An 18164-nucleotide genomic window follows, 5' to 3' on the forward strand; every position below is an offset into this window, starting at 1 on the left:
TTGCCTGACACCAAGCTAAAGTTCCTCTACAGTCAGCAAAGAGAAAACAGCCCCTCTAGGGGGTGATTCATCCTCACTTTTCTTGGAAACAAGGCTGGTAAATTTCTGAACATATGCAAATCTTGGATATGTACTGTTAAGTCAGTATCCATGTATTTAGCTGTCTTCATTTGTGAAGCTTTGAATGAGGCACAGAGCAGAAAAACCCAGAGACTTCTGAAAAAATTTACCATTTTTTAGTTCATGTGACCCTCAGAAGAAGGGACTAAGGGCAAGAAAAGAGGGAGCTTTATACACCCAGTTTCCTGTATAAAAGGTGGGGTGAAAAAAACGATATAAGTTAATTCAATCTCTGAAAGAAGTTACAATTTTTATAAATGAGAGCACCTTATCCAAGTAAGCCCTTACAAAAAGTACAGAATTTATGTAATAATCCAATTAAAATGTCTCCTTCCTTCCACCCAGGAACATAATTCAGAAATTAACTCATTCTCTTTTCTCCTTTTCCAAAACCTGCACCAGCAACAGTAGTGTTCACAAATGTGGCATGATTTCCCATCTTACAGATGAGTCTGCACAGCAGCATGAAGAACCTGTTATCTTGTCATACAGTAGTGAACCTCTCCTGGCTAAAGAAACCCAGAGAGCTGTTGAGACAACCACAAGTCCCAAAAGCTGTAAATGGAGGCTTGTATGGCTGCAAGGCACAGCAACCAAGCTGCAAAAGAAAAGTCAAACCTCTCCAATTGAAGAATGCCAACAGACAGTTTCACATCATATTTGTTCCTTGCTATCTCACAGGTCTTCTGTTCTTCCTTCTGGCATCATCTCCGAAGATTCATGTTGTGTCAATTAATTTCACATCCATACCAGAAGCGTGCCAGCAGCCTGCAGCTCCTGCTGAGCCCTCTCTGCACAGTGAGGAGGCCGGGGAGGCAGGAGGTCCTCCAGGAGCAGCGCTCCGGGCAGCTGACAGGTGTCAGACCATACGGCAGGCATGCAGGGGCGGGCTGCGAGGAGAAACACTCCTATCAATGTCAGCCCAGGCTCCAGGGCGCCTGGGCATAACAAAAGAGACGTGGTAGAAACTCTCCTGCCTAGACAACTGTAAAGCAGTATCTTCACAGGATGACAAGAAGCCAGCCTCCTTTAGAGACAGAGGACAAAAGGACAATACATCTCTCATCTTACTCTCCTCCTGTGAGAAAGAGAGAAGATAAACTCATTTCCTCGCACACTTCTCATCACATCTGTAAATAAAAGCACCTTTAGCACTTTTCATCAGACATCATTTGTGTGTCAAAACTGTTTAGGGTATGATTTGAAATCCTCTCCTTCAGAGAGCAAGCAAGCAAGAAAGAGCTGCCTTTGATTTATTAAAGATGAGCTACCAGTACTGTAAAAGGCAGAATGGCACATCCTAAGAGCAGGGAGGGATGGATACCGCCCTCACATTTATATACGAAGTTCAGTCCACAGCTTTTCTTGTTTATTAGTCTGTCAACATTCATGCAGTCACAGTGCATCCACACTGATGTTTTTTTGAGAAGTTTACCTCTGTGTTATTTGCTCATGACTGCACCAATTTAGACACAGAATGCTTCCCTGTCTGTATACAGCATTATGACTTGAGAATAAAATTTTGAGGATAAACAGCATAGGAAAAATAACACATAAAAAAAATGTCTGTTTTTTAGTTAAATGAAAGGGTGAGATTAACTACAATTCAAGGACAGAAAGCAAGGAAAGAGTAAAGTAGTGAGGATAAAAACCCCAATGTCTGATACTGCATTATTTCCAGACTACAACGAGCTCATAATTCAACTCTGAATCTCTGGAAGTGCCAGAGGACTCAGAGGCCAGAGCTGTGCCACATCTGCACTGGAGTTGATGGAGGTACTGCCTTCAAATTACTGAATGTAGTCCTCAGCTGACAGTAAAAACTACCAAATATCCCAACCATTCCTCTACAGAAGCCATTAGCAGGTACAACACCAGTGTCAGGGAGACATGACACACTACAGCTGTTGAGCATGAAAAGCCTACAGTCATGCCCCTGCTCCCCTTTTAAATTGTTATATGTTGATGTCTTAACCCCTGAGAGCTGATGCTGGGCTGGTGCTGCAAGGCAAGGCTGTGCTAAAGTTGCTGTCACTATCTCAAATACAGAAGGTCTGCCCATGGCATGAGGTGTTGGAGTCCCATGATTTTCCACCAGCTCCTACTGCCTTAGGAGTTAGCTAACATCCAGAATTATCCTACTGGGCAAAGCAGTTCTCTTCAAAAGAAGAGGAGATAATTGTGGATGGTGGCATGTAAACAACACAGACAACAGAAACAGTCAGACCTAACTCTTGGCATAAAAGATGATTAAAACACTATTGTTTCAAATTTGTTGAAACTTAAACAGAAGAGGAGAAAAAGAAGAACTTGGGGCAAAATTGGGTTTTATGATGTTTTTGTCTCAAAACAAAGCTATTCTCCTTTTGCACAGCTCTCAGAGGCTCTCAGTTATTAACTCAACCAAAATGAAATAATCTTCAGAAGCCAAGTGCAAAGCAGCTCACTGTGGAAGACAGTTTTTGGAGAGCTCTGTTGTCACTGCTGGTTTGTTTCTATTTTCCATGTGGCACATTATGAAATGCATATTATTAGCGCCTGGGGTCCCCTGTGTCCTATTCTGCCCTGCTGCCTGTAAGAGCCATGTGCTCTCACTGTCTGAGGCTGTGCAGAAGCAAGGCTTTGCTCATTTGGTGGCTGCCAGCCTCGTGCACTTCCCCATGGAGCAGGGGGTGGGGTGGACATCAGTGGTGGCAGCACCTGCCGGGCTAAACAGCCTTTCAAAGCAAGAGTTTGAGGGGAACAATCAAGTGTGAGGAAGACAGTCTGACTCTGGAATGTCCCTCAGCAGCTCTCTCCAGCTGCCCATGCTTGCCCTAGGCAGGGTGACTGGCAGGCACAGTGACAACCTGCCCTCCTGCATCAACATTTCATGCAGTTCAAGCTTCAGCCTAACCCTCACAGAGCTTAGGGACAATTCTGGCAGAGCCAGACTCTGACACAGCTCTGAGTAGTTTTCCCTTTCAAAAAAGCCCCACCACAGACTGCCCCTGTGTTTGATGCCAAATGGCACCATGCTGCAAAAACACAGACTGCAACCTTTCCAAAAGTACAGCAGTCCCTAGAACCCTGAGCCTTCTATCACAGTGGTTTATGTCTGCTCTTCCTTCAAGTAGGCAAAAGGACCAATGTCCTTTGAAATCTGGCAACCATCTGTATGGCTCCAGTACATTTTTTGTCTTAATAGAGTTTTGAGGTTGCTGGCAGCATTTGCTGCAGTTTCTGGGCCAGCCAGACCTGCCTCCCATGTTACTGCTCACAGTCCAGCACTCAGATTCACACCTCATCCAGCTGTTCAGCGGGCAGGAAAATGAGCTAACATGGCACACAGTACAGCAGAGCACCAAAGGGCAGCAGGAAAAACCACACACATTTCTCCCCTGTGGGCAGTCTGAGCCCGCTGATGTGAGCTCTGGTGACGGGGAGTGCTCTGCCCTCAAGGCTAGTAAAGGAGTGATCCTTGGCTCAAACCAGATAACCAGCTGGAGCAATAGAAAGTCTGCTGGAACAAGGCAATCGATTTCTCTCATGGAAGTGTCAGACTGGTAGATAAAGCCTTGGAACAAGGGAAACAGAGCCATTTCCAAGCTGTCTCTCCTAGATGGTCTTCTGTGAAACTCTATGGAAATCTGAAAACTGCTACCTGCCAGTAGCAAATTGGCTCTTCTTGCCAGCACTAAATGTGTCATATAAGGTGGCTCCAGCCCAAGCCATGGAAACTTGCTCTGTCAGCACATCTGCATTTGTGTTTTGGCAGGAAAATACAGGTTCTGGGGGTGATTAGCAATAATGGTGCTCAGTTTTTGAACATTTGAACTGAACACAGATATTCAGTCCACATTAACAGCATAACTCAAGCTCAATATGAACAAAATAATATTATTTCCCAAAGCTACCCCCCATTATCTCCTTTTTCTGAGGCAGAGTATAATGCATCCTGCCTGTCAAAAAAGCTTTCACCTCAAGACCACTTTCTATCCACATATCCTACTAGGTCATCACCTCCAATAATGTTTGAATGTGACTCTCCAATGCTCACCTATGTGTCAATATCAAAATTTTTTGCATAACCTATCAAACTCCTGGTTTTCCCATTTCACAAAATGCTTCTCATTTTACACTGCCAAAAATATAACCTTCTGCCTCAAGTGCTGCTTCTTTTGTCAAAATCTTACAATATTGAAAGGAGATGGGCCAGCCCCAGCTGACACCCTAGGGAAAAAAGCTGAATTAACAGAATGAGAGAGCAGGGCTCATTACACAGGGGTCACCCAGCCCTTTGACTCCACCAGGGCTTCCTCCAGCACAGTGTCAGCTCTGCTGCCCAGCTTGGAGCCCTCTGAGTTCACAGCACAAAACTCACCCAGCACAGTGAGGAGGTCACTGCCCTATGTGTTCCAACAGGCATCTTTCAGCCTGGTCTCTGTCTCATGTTTCACTCAGGTGGGCTCTCTGCTATCAATTGTGTTGAATGCCTTGAGCACATGAAATACAGTGAAACTGGAAATGTAGGGGGAGCAAAGTTGCGCAACTATTGGAGAAAAAAGGTTTCAAAAATGAGAAAAGTAGAATATAAACAAACGAAGTTTCGCTGCTGAATATTTAACTCAACACTAAACAGTGATACAATTGCACAGATACTGTTCAAGGAAGGTCCAGAATAAGACTGAACTCAGAGCTATGATCAAAGTCTCCATATTAAAAGGACATATGCAGTTGCCAAATAGGTTAGAGAATAACTGGTAACTCTCAGGGACACCTCTATTCAGTGAAAAAGCAAACATCCCACACTGAACTGTGAAACAATTGGATAAGTAAGGCTGCTAACAAAAATAGGGAAAAATTTAGGAAAAAAAAAAAAAGCCATGGTAAATTTCTTTACATAAGTTCCAAGTTTTCTTTCACCTTCTCTTGAAAGCCACACTTCAGTATTTTAGATCTCTCTGAGTTTCTCTCTAACTCATCCAATACTCTCAAGGGGAATTTGAAGAGAACTTGAAGACTCTATGCTTTCTAGGATAAAAAGCTTAATTCAAAATTTTGCCATACCTCATAGTAATAATCCAGATAATACTAAGGATGCAACTTGTGCTGAAATTATAGGTTTCTAATGTTTGACACTTTTCCCTCTTGTTGATCTTCCAAATTATCTTTTTTTTTTAATATTTATCTCCAAACTTTTAAGCTTTCCTGATGAGTATTTAGCTTATATTTGAGATAGTCTGATAAAGCTGAGCATTTTCTTTGCAGTTGCTCTTTGTAACCTGCCATGTCTCAGCTCTTCTACTCAAGTCACTCCATCGTCACAGAAGGTACCTAATGAGTGGCATTACAGTTTATAGCTCAGGGACACAACTCAGAACCATTCCTACATTTTTGCTATTAGTCATTTTAAATAACTCAAGTAGCTCTCCAACAATCATCATTCCAGCGAAGCTTTTTGTAGGCAGGAAGAACTGGTCTGTGACAATGCCTTGGGTTTGTTTTCATCTTCTCTGGAACTGTGCCCAGCTTTCTGTTTGCATTTCCCCACTTGTGAACAGCATGCACCTTGTACAGCATTGAGGACCTTTTATGACATTCTCAGAAAGTGGATTATGAGAGATGACAGCAAGTAGACCATGAATATTTACTGAGAAAATAGTAGGCTGCATTTCAGAAATGTTTTCTTCCTCTGTTGGTCTGCAGACAGAATTTCAGCATCCTTACCTTCAACATTGATGTGTGCTAACCTAAGTATTTAGTATTTCAGTGTAATACACAAATGGGGTCCACAAACCTAAAGGTATCCATAAAACTCCTCCCTGTCCACTGGCAGCTATCAGCGGTCACACAACTCACCCTGTGCAAGGTGATGGCCATGAAAGAAGAACAGCCATAATAAATGCAGTCTTGTGATGGAACAGGGCTCTGAAAAGGAAGCAAAAACTTGAGGCTGCAAAAATGCTGCTTTATAGCATTGAATACAGGTCATAGGGTTACACAGAGTTTCACAGAGGACCATCTAGCAGAGTTGGCTTGGAAAAGGCTCTATCACAGTTTCCCATAAGGCTCCAAGGCCTTGCCAGCCTGGCACTTCCATGAGGGAAACACAGGTCAGTGCTTGACCTCACCTGAACAAAATCTGTGAGCAAACTCAGCTGCCCAAATGCATCTGTGGCCAAACCAACTCGTTACAATTTCTCAAAATTGAAATGGTTACAAAATAAAAGCTATTTCCAGCAACATGATGTTGCAGTGTGGTGTAACATCTCATCCAAAATTTTACACTTATTACATATTACTAACTGTAAATGAAATATTAAATTTAGTTCCTTCAGTAGGTGACAGAATATATCATTGCTAGTGGTAGAGCTCACCTAACAGCTCTTGAATGTCTTTCTGTGCATCTTTGCACTAAGTTCTAAATAATGCTCTTTTCATAATGTGACTTTATTTTCCTTACATTCTGTGGCCAAAAAAAATATGTGTTAAAAATACTCTGATATAAATTTGAGTCTGAGAATAGATTTGATTGGAGTACACAGAGGTTTTTTTAAGGTCAGGAATTAACTCTATGAACAAACATGTCAAAAACAGGCAAGCATTCTTAAACATTTTTTAAGGATATAATTGCCATAACCTCCACTATTCCACTGAATCATAATCAGAAATAAAAACCAGATTGCTGCTGCTATCTAATTGCTGGATTTTGTTTCCTGCTGGCTTCAGTAGGTTTTCAACACATTTTTTGTTAATAGTTTAAGAAATTAAGGAATTCTTTTCTATGTCATAATCCAAGAAAAAGCTGCATGAGTTCTTTGAAAAGAAATATACATGTTAGCAAGTAAGGTGTCAAGCAAAACAGACAGCTTAAGAACAGCAGAGAAATGTTGCATTAGTATTCTTTATTAGTCAGTATAAAAGGAAAAAAGCAGAATGTATTAATGAGAATGTACTAAGACTAGGCATCAGCCCATGTTTCACTTGGGGAATCAACCATTTTCCTTTGTTTACAAGTCTACTTTCTCATTTACCTGAAATAATGTTAGTACTAAACCACCAATCCCAGCCATTAACAGCTGCCAGAAGGTTGTTTACGATCAATGCCTTATTTTATTATTTTTTAGTTTTTTTCTAAAAATTCAAGCTATTTCTGAATTAGCTGAAGTATAAAAAACAGTTTATTTCTATGGCTTTCTCTGCTAAGATTTCTTTTTCTCAAATAAGATTCAAAATAATGGCTTGTAGATACTCCAGCAGTGCTTTATTTTTTAATGCATCATATCACACTGCAATATATGGGGAATCACTCAAATTAAATTTACTCCTGAGAGATGCAATAACTTTCAATCAAACCACAGGTACTCAGCGTCCTTCAGAAGCAGGTCTATAATGCAGGATGAATGAATGAGAGAGAGCACGATCGGCTGGACAAGAACAAATTACTCTTGCTGGATGCAAATAGCAACAGGCTTAGAAAAACTATTTTGATTAGCTGAATAACTCACAGGTTATGCATGATCCCAGCAAAAGACATTTCTGAGAATGCAGCTCTCAGGTGAAATGATGTCTGCTTTCCATAAGCAGATTCAAGTGGCCCACATTCAGAAATGCCTGAGTAGCATCTTAATGCTATTATACAGGCACCAATAATAATAAATAACTAGGAAATAATCCTTAGCAAAATGCATGTAGCTGTCCTATTTAGCAGTTTCCAAGCTGCTTCTGGCTGGCTGTCTCTCACCCACTATGCCTAGATACAGGTAAAGCTGGTAAGAAGGAAAAGTTAGGAGTTGTGAAAAGTCAACATACAGAACCCCTCTCAGGAGAAAAACCCTTTGTGTGCCCACACCCATGGGCTAAAGTTCTTTGCACCAAGCATTCAAATCACCTTTCAGGTGTTCAGGGTCCTTCCAAGAGCAGGATGCATTTTACAACCATTCCAGTCGCTGACCCCAAGTTTCTCTTCAATACAGGAACCCCTGGATACCAAAAGCTTCTGATGGCACTGCCTTAGAGTCCAACCCACCTAACCTGCCTTTTTTGACTCTTAAATTGAAAGGGCCTGTTAGTTATTAAGATGCTCACCATTTATGAGTTTGTGTCAGCTGGTCACACATACAAGACAAATTGAAGCAACTGCAAAAGTTTCAGCTGTAGGAGCTGTGGAGAACACACTTTGAAGTAGTTATTTTCTAAAGCTGAGACAAAGTAATTGAGAGTACTCTCTGCTTTAATGAAGGTGTTTTCAGAAAACTTTTCATCCCAAGTTAATACTTAATAGCTCATGAAAACACATGCTCAGTGATCACATATTAGACACTTTATGCTCAGACTGTGACTTTGGATGGTGCTTTAACTGCTTGTGAAAATTGTCATTTTTATAGGGTCTGGACCATTGTAAACCTTCATATTTGTCCTCTGAAAAGAAAAAAAATCATCATGTCTGCTTAAAGAAATAATCATATCCTCATAAAAATCACAACATCCACAAAATGGAGAATTTCAGGGCAATATACAAGGTGTCCACAATCTGTTGGGGCCCATTATTTTAGTCCTGCTTTGTCACACTATTGCTCCTTTGGCTGATCCAGGTGTTTTTGTCTTAAGCCTAGTGCCTGGTGGGATGAACCGTTTCCTAAATTCTTTTCTGTTATCTATTGATATTACATCATCTGTGCTGGGTTGAAAAAACCAGTTCTGACTGGTTTTCTGTCCCAGTTAAATTTTTATTGACCTGCATTACATACTTGACTATCACTTTTCTAAACTCTGCTAATTTTTTAGGTTCTTTTAGCCTTAAAACCAATTATCTTTTCCCTGAAAATGTAAAAAATATAAATATATAAAAAAGGAAATATAAATATAAATAGGAAAAATATAACAAGTTTATAGATTTAAATGTGAGTCAGAAAAATAGGAAATTAAGAATTAGACTACATGTGACCTAAAAATTCTACTCAGAATTTACATGCTTACTCCTTAGAAGGCCTGTAATCCATATTCCTGCTACAAGCACTAGGATCCTTGCAGAAATTTGGATATATGAGTAATTCTATATGCAAGACTATGCCATAGAATTTGCTGAAAATACATATTCATGTGTGAAGTTAATAGAGCTACTGAGGAATGTAATTTACTTATACACACCATTGGTAGCTGCCTAGGAAGATAATGCTACATATTCCAGTCCACACAATGAGAACTTGCTCATCTAGCACATACTGTGTCCTTCAGTGCACTATAACTGGGTTACTTTTCAACAAAAAAAAAAAAAAAAAAAAGGATGTGAATAATAATTAGTCAGCACAAAATTAACAAGTGTTCCTGGAAAGCACTCGTTTCTATTTCTTGGAGTTTGGTGCTTGATTATATCCGTGTGGATTTTGGCAGGGCTAGAGTGGATTTTCCTCATAGGAGCTGGTACAGGGCTGTGTTTTGGATTTGTGCTGGAAATAGTGTTGAGAGCACAGGGATATTTTTGCTGTGGCTGAGCAGGGTTTGCCCAGAGCCAAGGCCTTTGCTGTTCCTTACCCCACCAGTGAGGGGACTGGAAATGCCCAAGGATCTGGGAGGGGACACAGCTGGGACAGCTGACCCCAAGTGACCACAGGAATATCCCGTTCCATATGGCATCGTGCTCAGCATATAAACCCGGGGAAAGAGGAGGAAAGAGCAGGCCTTTGAAGTGATGGCGTTTGTCTTCCCAAGTCACCATTTTATGTGACAGAGCCCTGCTTTCCTGGGGATGGCTGAACACCTGCAGTGGGGTATTAATTCCTTATCTTGCCCTAATTATTAAACTGCCTTTATCTCAACCCACAGGTTTCCTCACTTTTTCTCTTCCCATTCTCTCCTCCATCCCACTGGGAGGAGGGAGAGTGAGCAGCTGTTTGGGGCTGAGTTGCCAGCTGGTGTTGGACCTGAACAACAATATCATAAAACCATTGTTGCCTCAACACAGATTTAGGTTTTTATCAAACCAGTTTCTCTAAAAACAAACACAACTCACCTCCTTACAGTAAATCCTGGAGAATTCAGCAGGATGCACAGAGAATAAGCTTCTAGAAGACAGAAATGGTCTCTTACCATACTGAGGACCTACCTGTACATGAATGGACCTATCCTGCCTATTAATGGAGTTTACATTAGAATTATGAGCAATAAAGAGGAGCAGGGGATAAAAAAGATACCTATATAAGTTTCTATATACCTATATAAGTTTCTCATGAAGAAAACAGCATGAGAATTACTTCTCATTGCACTTTCAGGGATATGCTTCTTTCCTTTGTATCTATATTGTATATAGAGATAGATATATATAGTCTCTCTAAAATATCATCTTATATTAAATTCTACATACAGAGTCCAAGGCAATTCACTTTCTGCAAGGTTAACATTTTATAACTCAATTGATAGTACCCATCTCTGCATTTAATGAGCAAAGCTCACAGAACTAAAAATATCTCTTTCATTGTTTATTAGCTCCATTTAAGTGAAAAACTGAACACCCTCAGTTTCCACTGCAGACAAAGGTATGATTATTCAGCACCTACAGAAGGGAGACATGGGGCCTGATTCTCCCTGAATGTATGTGTGTGTATGCAGTATGCACCATGCACACAAAACACATCTCTTACAGTCTTTAAGAAAAGTTGCAAATACTCAGCATGAAGAAATCTGATCATACTTACATATTATTTGCTGTAAGGAATCAGGATTGTGCCTGCAAGCCTATTAGCTCAAATAGGTTTTGTGAATGCCTCTGCTGATCTAAGAATGAATCCTTCAATGACTGAATTTTTTCTTTTTAAGTTATTTTGCCAGCAGTTGAATACTGTAATATTTATGTCCCAAGAGAATTCTATACCAATTTAACTGAGTCTTGTTTTAAAGTTATAGTGATGAGGAAAATCCAGTAGCCTTAAAAACCTTTCTTTGTTGTAACCTTACTTAATTTCAACTGACTGGGATTATGTGAAAGTAGACGTTATAGAAACTAGAAGCAACTCTAAAGTAGACTCTAAAGTAACATGACTTTTGCAATTAAAGTGATATTATTGTGCAGTGATCTAACTTTGTTTTAAACTCTAGAACAGCCAATCAATTTGCAAGATGCATTCCTTTAGCACTTTTGGTATACAGGCATAAAAAATTCTGCAGTTTGCCAGGTTTTTCAGGTGAAAATAAGAAACATCTGTAATGCACTCGTTTTGTAGCCTTAGCAAATAGTTGCTGCTGGTAAGATGTGCAACATATGTCTGTTCAAAAATTCATTTTTCAGTTTCATGTTTTTAGAAATGCTGTAAATTTTACTGACCAGCCACAGACCAAATCCTGACTCAAGAGCAATAGGTACACACAGTCAGGCAACAGGAATCTGCCAGAGGCAAAAATAATGAGTCAGCTTTTCTGCAGCCAATTCATAATTCTGGATTCCAAGACTTGGGTTATGATACACATGCTGTATTTTCCCTGGTTTAAGCCACTATGATAATATTTGCCCATATGCAATATTTACAGTATATTCATCACTCAGCCTATCATTGAACAGTTTTCTCAGTGAATTCTCCTGCTGAATAATATCCTTCTCTCCTAGTAATATTTCATTACTCATACTCTAAGCATATCCAATAGCTGGGCATATAGAAATTACTCCCCATGAACCATTTCTTCCCCACATTTTTAAGAAATGTCAGAACCAAACCACAGGTAAAGCTGACTAAAAAAGAATTTCTGCAAGAGTCACAAAGAGTCTTGGAAACTCCATCCAGCTGTAAAAAGTGAAACAGGCTTTAGTCCACTGGACAGCATTTCTGCCAATGCTATGCATGCTACAGTCACATGTCAACAGCCAGAGTAGTAAAAGTTTTATTTTAACTATATGAATAGATAAATGTAGCAAAATATATTGAAGACTGATTTTTTATGGAGCACCAGTGGGAGGTGGCAAAACAGTGCAGACTGGTAGAAGAAAGACATCACAAAATGTTGATCATACTAGTTAGTGGGAATTTGTTTGGAAAATGCAAAAACAGTCAGCACACATCACTGCTAATTTAAAATCCTTCAGTTCAGAGAACTCAAGAGATTGTGTACATTCATGATAAGAAGCTTTGCAGAGTCATGATCTCTGGAAACATCTATCGGCACTGTCAGAAAGAAACACAGAGAAGACGCCACTAAAAGTCACTTTCAAGCTCAACAGCCCCCTAGCAAGGATTCAAGGCAAAGACATAGCAGAGCTTCCCACAGAGTATTGCACTCTGCTGCACAGACCAAGCTTGTGTAGCATTTGATAAATCATCTCTGAGATATAGTTCTCTATCCCTTGGGAATGCAAGACATCAGTATCCCAAAAGGCTTTTGAAAGGATAATGCCATAAAGACAATGCCATCACTTAGCTATTAGGAAGCAGAACACACAGATCTCTTTCCTAGAAGCATGCCCAGAGGACAGCTGGCAGTCTAGATGAGATTCTTTTCTTCTGTGCAACTCATACATTGACCAGCATTCTTCCCCTTAGGGAGAATGTCACACTCCTTATGAGCAGTCGAGATGAAGACAGAGGCCTCATTTCCAGAAGAGCTGTCTGTGGAGTCATGTATTTTAGTCAGTGCCAGTCTGCTCAGACAAGACACCTGTACAATCTCCAGGCAAGGGAAGCTGCCTGCCCTGCCTGCCAGCCAAAGTTCATTGTGCTGGTGTTCACAGGGGTCCCAGGACGAGGGAAGAGATGAGAATCTTGACTCCTTGTTTCAGAAGGTGATTTATTATTTTATAATATATATTATATTAAAAGAAAATTATATATTAAAAATATACTAAAAGAATATAAGAAAGGACTTCATCAGAAGATTTGAAAAGAATAGAAAGGAATTATAATAAAATCTTGTGACTGACCAGAGGGTCCAAGAAAGCTGGACTGTGGTTGGCCATTAATTTAAAACAACCACATAAGACCAATCAAAAGTGCACCTGTTGCATTCCACAGCAATAGATAATTATTGTTTACATTTCGTTTCTGAGGCCTCTCAGCTTCTCGGGAGAAAACATCCTAACGAAAGGATTATTCATAAAATATGTCCGTGACACTTCATGGCTGGCAGCATAGCATGAGTAAGAGGTAAGTCAGAAAAAGACAAGTGAAGACTCATAAGGCTGCAATACAACTTCTGCTGAAGAAAGCCTTTCTCTTTCCCCACCTTGCTTGACATCTCAGCTCTGAATCATGTTGTCATGACAGATCATATGCCTTGCTCAAGGTGTTCTTTCCTTATGTTATATCTTTCATGCAACAGGGCTGGAGGTGACCATAATTATGCACCAGACACACTATTTCACACATTTAGGGCTGCCTGTGAATACTTTGTGACTTCTTGTGAATATGTCATCCTTATTTCCTCTAGAAAAGCCTTTTAACTATAAACAAAATTTGTAAATATGTATTACATGCGCAGGCATACAACAGAAAGAAAGAGTGCATGAGAGCTAACACTTAGAATGAAAATAAATTATAGAAATGTGAACTGCCATTTAAGCAACATTATCTTAAGTCAATTAATAGCTAAGAAAATCTGACAACTGTCTTAAGATCCAACTCTCTCACCTTGGTTATTATGTCCATTTGCCCTTCCCACATGCCAATTTACAAGGAAGATGTTGGTGCCCTAGCCATCCTGACACAAGACCCTGTTGGATACTCTTTTAAAATAACTTAAAAGTTTAAAATAAGTTCTGGGACTCCCACCAGCCCCAGCTCCATGTCCCTCCTCGTTCCTCACCAGCTCTTGCACTTGTCTCTTGGCTGTGTAATCTTCAGCAAGACATTGCCTACCCATATTGAGATGTAGAACAGAAAGGAGATGCGAACATCCAGCAGTCATCTCTCTGTGGAGATCCCAGTTAAAGTTCCTGGGGACAGCCTGCAGCCCCTTAGAGATTTCATTTGGATGTTCCTGGGAGAAAGGCATCACAAAAAACGAGTAAAAATAATTCTGGGACCAATCCATAAGTCTAAGAATAAAGACTATAAAAAAGAAAGCAAAAGGAATTAGAATATTAATGAAATTTAAAGCAGATTTCTGGTATGCCAGTGAGTCACTGTTATGCCATTGTAATTCATGATGATAGAACCATTGTTGTTCCCAAGTATAAAAGATCTGCCACAAGAATTTAAAAGTAAGATTCCCTCTTTAAGAAAGATTGAATTCTGTAGTCTAAAGATGCGGTCATACAGATAGATGAGAGTAAAGATTAGAAGGTCATAGTATGAAGTAAGAACAACAAAGATCCAAGATGAACTATCCATGACAAATAGGTCATGGAATTCAGAAGGTGCCCAGAGAGGAGGATCAGCAAAAGATTTACCTCATTTGGTCTTCCACCTGGAGGCAAACCTTACACTGCCCTTAGCACCGAGATTTTCCTATAGAACATTATAAATTATAAACCTTCTCAAAAAAAAAGCCCCAAGACATGAACAGTGTCTGCCTTCAAGAAATGCATGAAGAGTGTTTCCATGCTTTTCCTATAGCTCAGAGAGAATGAGGATGCAGTTCTTCTTCTCTCAGGTGTGAGAGAACCACCTGTGTGTCCCTTGCAGAAAACTATGGAAGGAAAAGATCAAGCCTGTCATACATTAAATCACCTTGCTCAAACAACAACAATGAATGAGATAGCACCTGCGCACTGCCTCATAGCAGGGAGCAGCTGGTTCTTTCTGCCTTTTTTACCAAGCTCCGCCTGGCAGGGCATCTTGGACTGCATGTGCCAGGAACATGGTTCCGTTCACCACCCAGTAAGACCCCCTTCAACCTCGTATCTACAAAATTCTCATAGCCTTCTCCTTTTGTATGCCCTTTATCATCTCCTACTGAAGTTCTGCTGTACATAAATACACTGCTATGAGTGAATTTGGAAAGTAATTATAATCTCCCCAAAAGATTTTACTTAGGACAAAATTATTAGCTCACTGAAAGTGTTAGAGGTGACCTCTGGCATAAAATGTAATGTGGCAATAAAGGGGTTAGTTTCTAAAGATACATTCAAATCCAATGCATGGTAATAACTCAGAAATTGGCAATCATTTTCTAAACCTCTTGTGCAGAATACTGCTATTATTCCTGTGACTATCTCTTTCAAGAGGTGAGTTACAGAAGTATGACATCTCTTGAGAGTAGTTAAAATAAATCTTTACTGACATGTTTTTCAAACAGCAAGAAAAATTCTGCTACAAAAAAAGCTTCAAGTTAAAATGTTACCCAAATTCAGATTCAAACTTTTTATTTGTTAGAAAAGATGTACAGTCATCTCCAGATGCTACTTGTTCTGAGCAGTGGAAATAGTGATGCTACTCCAGGGGAAACATCTTTGACTCGAATTGTTGATCTTAAAATACAATGTAGTATAAATACACAAAGTCATGTCAATCAGACAGGTACTATTCTGAGACACAAATCACACTCTTATAATATACATACAGAGTAGTGCTGTGTAGACACTGAGAAGAGAATCTGATCAGCAGTATCTGATTTGCAACAGATAAGTTCAATTCGTTATGACCCCTGCTTGGGAACTGAGGTGTCAGCATCTACATTGAACCCCTGAAAGAGAGCAAGGTTTTCCTGCTTTGTTTGCTCTATGTTGTCACAGTAAGCTCTTTTGTTGTTACAGTAAGCTTTTACAGGTTGTGTTTTATAACCAGTTCCTTCAGCCTACAAAAACAAAGACAATTTCTGTGCTGAAACATATAATTGCAAAACGAAAAAAAAATAAATCAAGGTTGACTGCATTAGTTTATAAATCTGTTCCAGTAAATAGCCTGGAGAACTTTGGTCTATTACAGGTCTGTTGGTTTTGCTAATGAAAAAGCCAAACTGTGGAAGAAAATACACAGCAACTGAGATTCTAAGATTTCACAGATGTTTACATATACCTGTCATCACTGAAAATTATCTCCAAAAGTTGTAGGCACCCCTAACAAGAAGTACAAGAAGCTTTGTGTGAGGAACAGGAGTTGAAATACAAGCAGAAAATACTCCAATACAAAGAAAAGGGGATAAAAGCTGGTTTCTGGCCATGCCTAAAATCCGTGACCAAAATAATAAAATACTTTCCTACTGATGACATGGAAACTAAGCCTTTTACTAATTTTTCTATGCCACTGACAGCCCCTCAGATGGAATTTTCCACTTCATAACAGTAGGGCTGAATAAAGAACTGATACTAATTGGTCCTAGAAAACAAAATGTCACTTCAGCTTTCCAGTAAACAGAGATGAAAGGCCAGATTCTGATCCCAGGCAGATGATGCTTGCTTGCATCAGCAGGTTTCTGAAGGGCACAACAGTGTCCATAAGTGGTGAAGAGTGGTTTTTGACACAATGGCCAAAAAACCCCAAGTTTCCAAGTGAACCACTTGCTAGGAAAGTTGTACTTACAGCTGCCCATTCCTAAAAGGTGTAACTTCCCTGTCATTTGAAATAAAAGGAATCCAGGGACATAGAAAGGGAGTTCTGCTACCTTAGAAGTGAAGACTGATGAATTTAGACAAGGGACAGACCTGAAAGACAACTTTCTATTAGGTTAAGAAACTCAGCTCATACAGTAAATCATTATTCATTTATCCCTGACTAATGGCCAGATGCCTTAGTGTACTGAATGAGATTTTGGGGCTGCATCTACTTGACTTGGCCCATGCTAAGTTTCTTTCCAATGACAAGTATAAGTCATCCCAAGGAAATTTTGACTTGTCTCATATAAAGCATAGAATCTTCCAAGCCTCTTAATCCCATGCTTTTGGGTTAACATACTTGTGTAGAAAAATAATGGAGGAATAGGGAGCTGTAAATACTTTCAAATATTAGGTCATTAAAAGTCATTGGAGCAAAAACATATAGTGCATGTGATTCAGTAAAGACAAATGCAAACCAGTCATTACTCTAAACAAGAACTACCAGGTGCATAGTTATGAAATGCAGAATTTCCATCTATACAGAAACACTCCCAAAAGGGATCCACAAAGTTAAAAGGTTCAGGAGCTGCCCAGAGTCATTACCATTTTGCTGCCCTATTTTTTCAGGCCACCTATTTGTAAAATGGAGCTTTCATGCAACCCTCCCACATACCTCATAGAGGTTACAGCTCAACCAACACCTCATTATGTCATTTTGGCTGCCAAACCTCAAGAAAGAAGCTAACCAGAAAGTGCCCAAAGAGAACAATAAGGGGGAAAAAACATGCAAACAAAGAACTAAAAAACTCAAAAGTAGAGAAAGTAGACCCTTGAAGAAAAATGAGAAAAGGTGAAGTTCAATTTACTGAATTGTTGGGGAATAAAAAAATACATGGTAACAATTTCCAGATATTTAAAAGATAAATGTTCTTTGCGTTCAGTGGTGAATGGAAAATCAGTAATGGTTTAAAATTAAGAAAATAGAATATAAGGTAAACACAAGGGGTCTATAATTAGAAGGATAATTAGGCAATAGTATAGAGGAGCACTAAGGAAAGTCACCCACTTGACTGGGATACTTTTAAGAAAAGAGTATGCAAAGATGTATGAGAAAGTATCTCATTATAACTAAATCTCTCTCAATAGATGAATGAATATGATCTCTCAAGGACCCTTCTAGCCATATTTGCCATGATTATGTCATTTTACAGTTTGGGTAAAAACTTTCACATTTTTAATGTAATAGACACTTTAAAGATTACATAATTGTTGTGCCTGGGGAAGGATCCCTGGTTTTATATATATATATATATATATATATATATATATATATATATATATATATGTACACACACACACTCCTGGTTTTGAAAAAATTAGCTGCTCTTTGGGAGAAATGTGAGAGGCAAACAAATCTTGTCTCAGAGTGGAAGCAGTGGTTGCTACTACCCAAAATCCCAGCTTCACATAACACCAGTCAGAAACTGAGCTATGCAGAGGAAGAAAAACAGGCATAATTCACTGTGGGCATTCTGTAAATTCAGAGATCTGTCTGCTGTTTGCGGAAGCTGTCATTACACAACCAAAGCCTGAAATGCCAGATGCA

The sequence above is a fragment of the Molothrus ater genome, chromosome 3 (assembly GCF_012460135.2).
Source record: "Molothrus ater isolate BHLD 08-10-18 breed brown headed cowbird chromosome 3, BPBGC_Mater_1.1, whole genome shotgun sequence".
NCBI lineage: Eukaryota > Metazoa > Chordata > Aves > Passeriformes > Icteridae > Molothrus > Molothrus ater.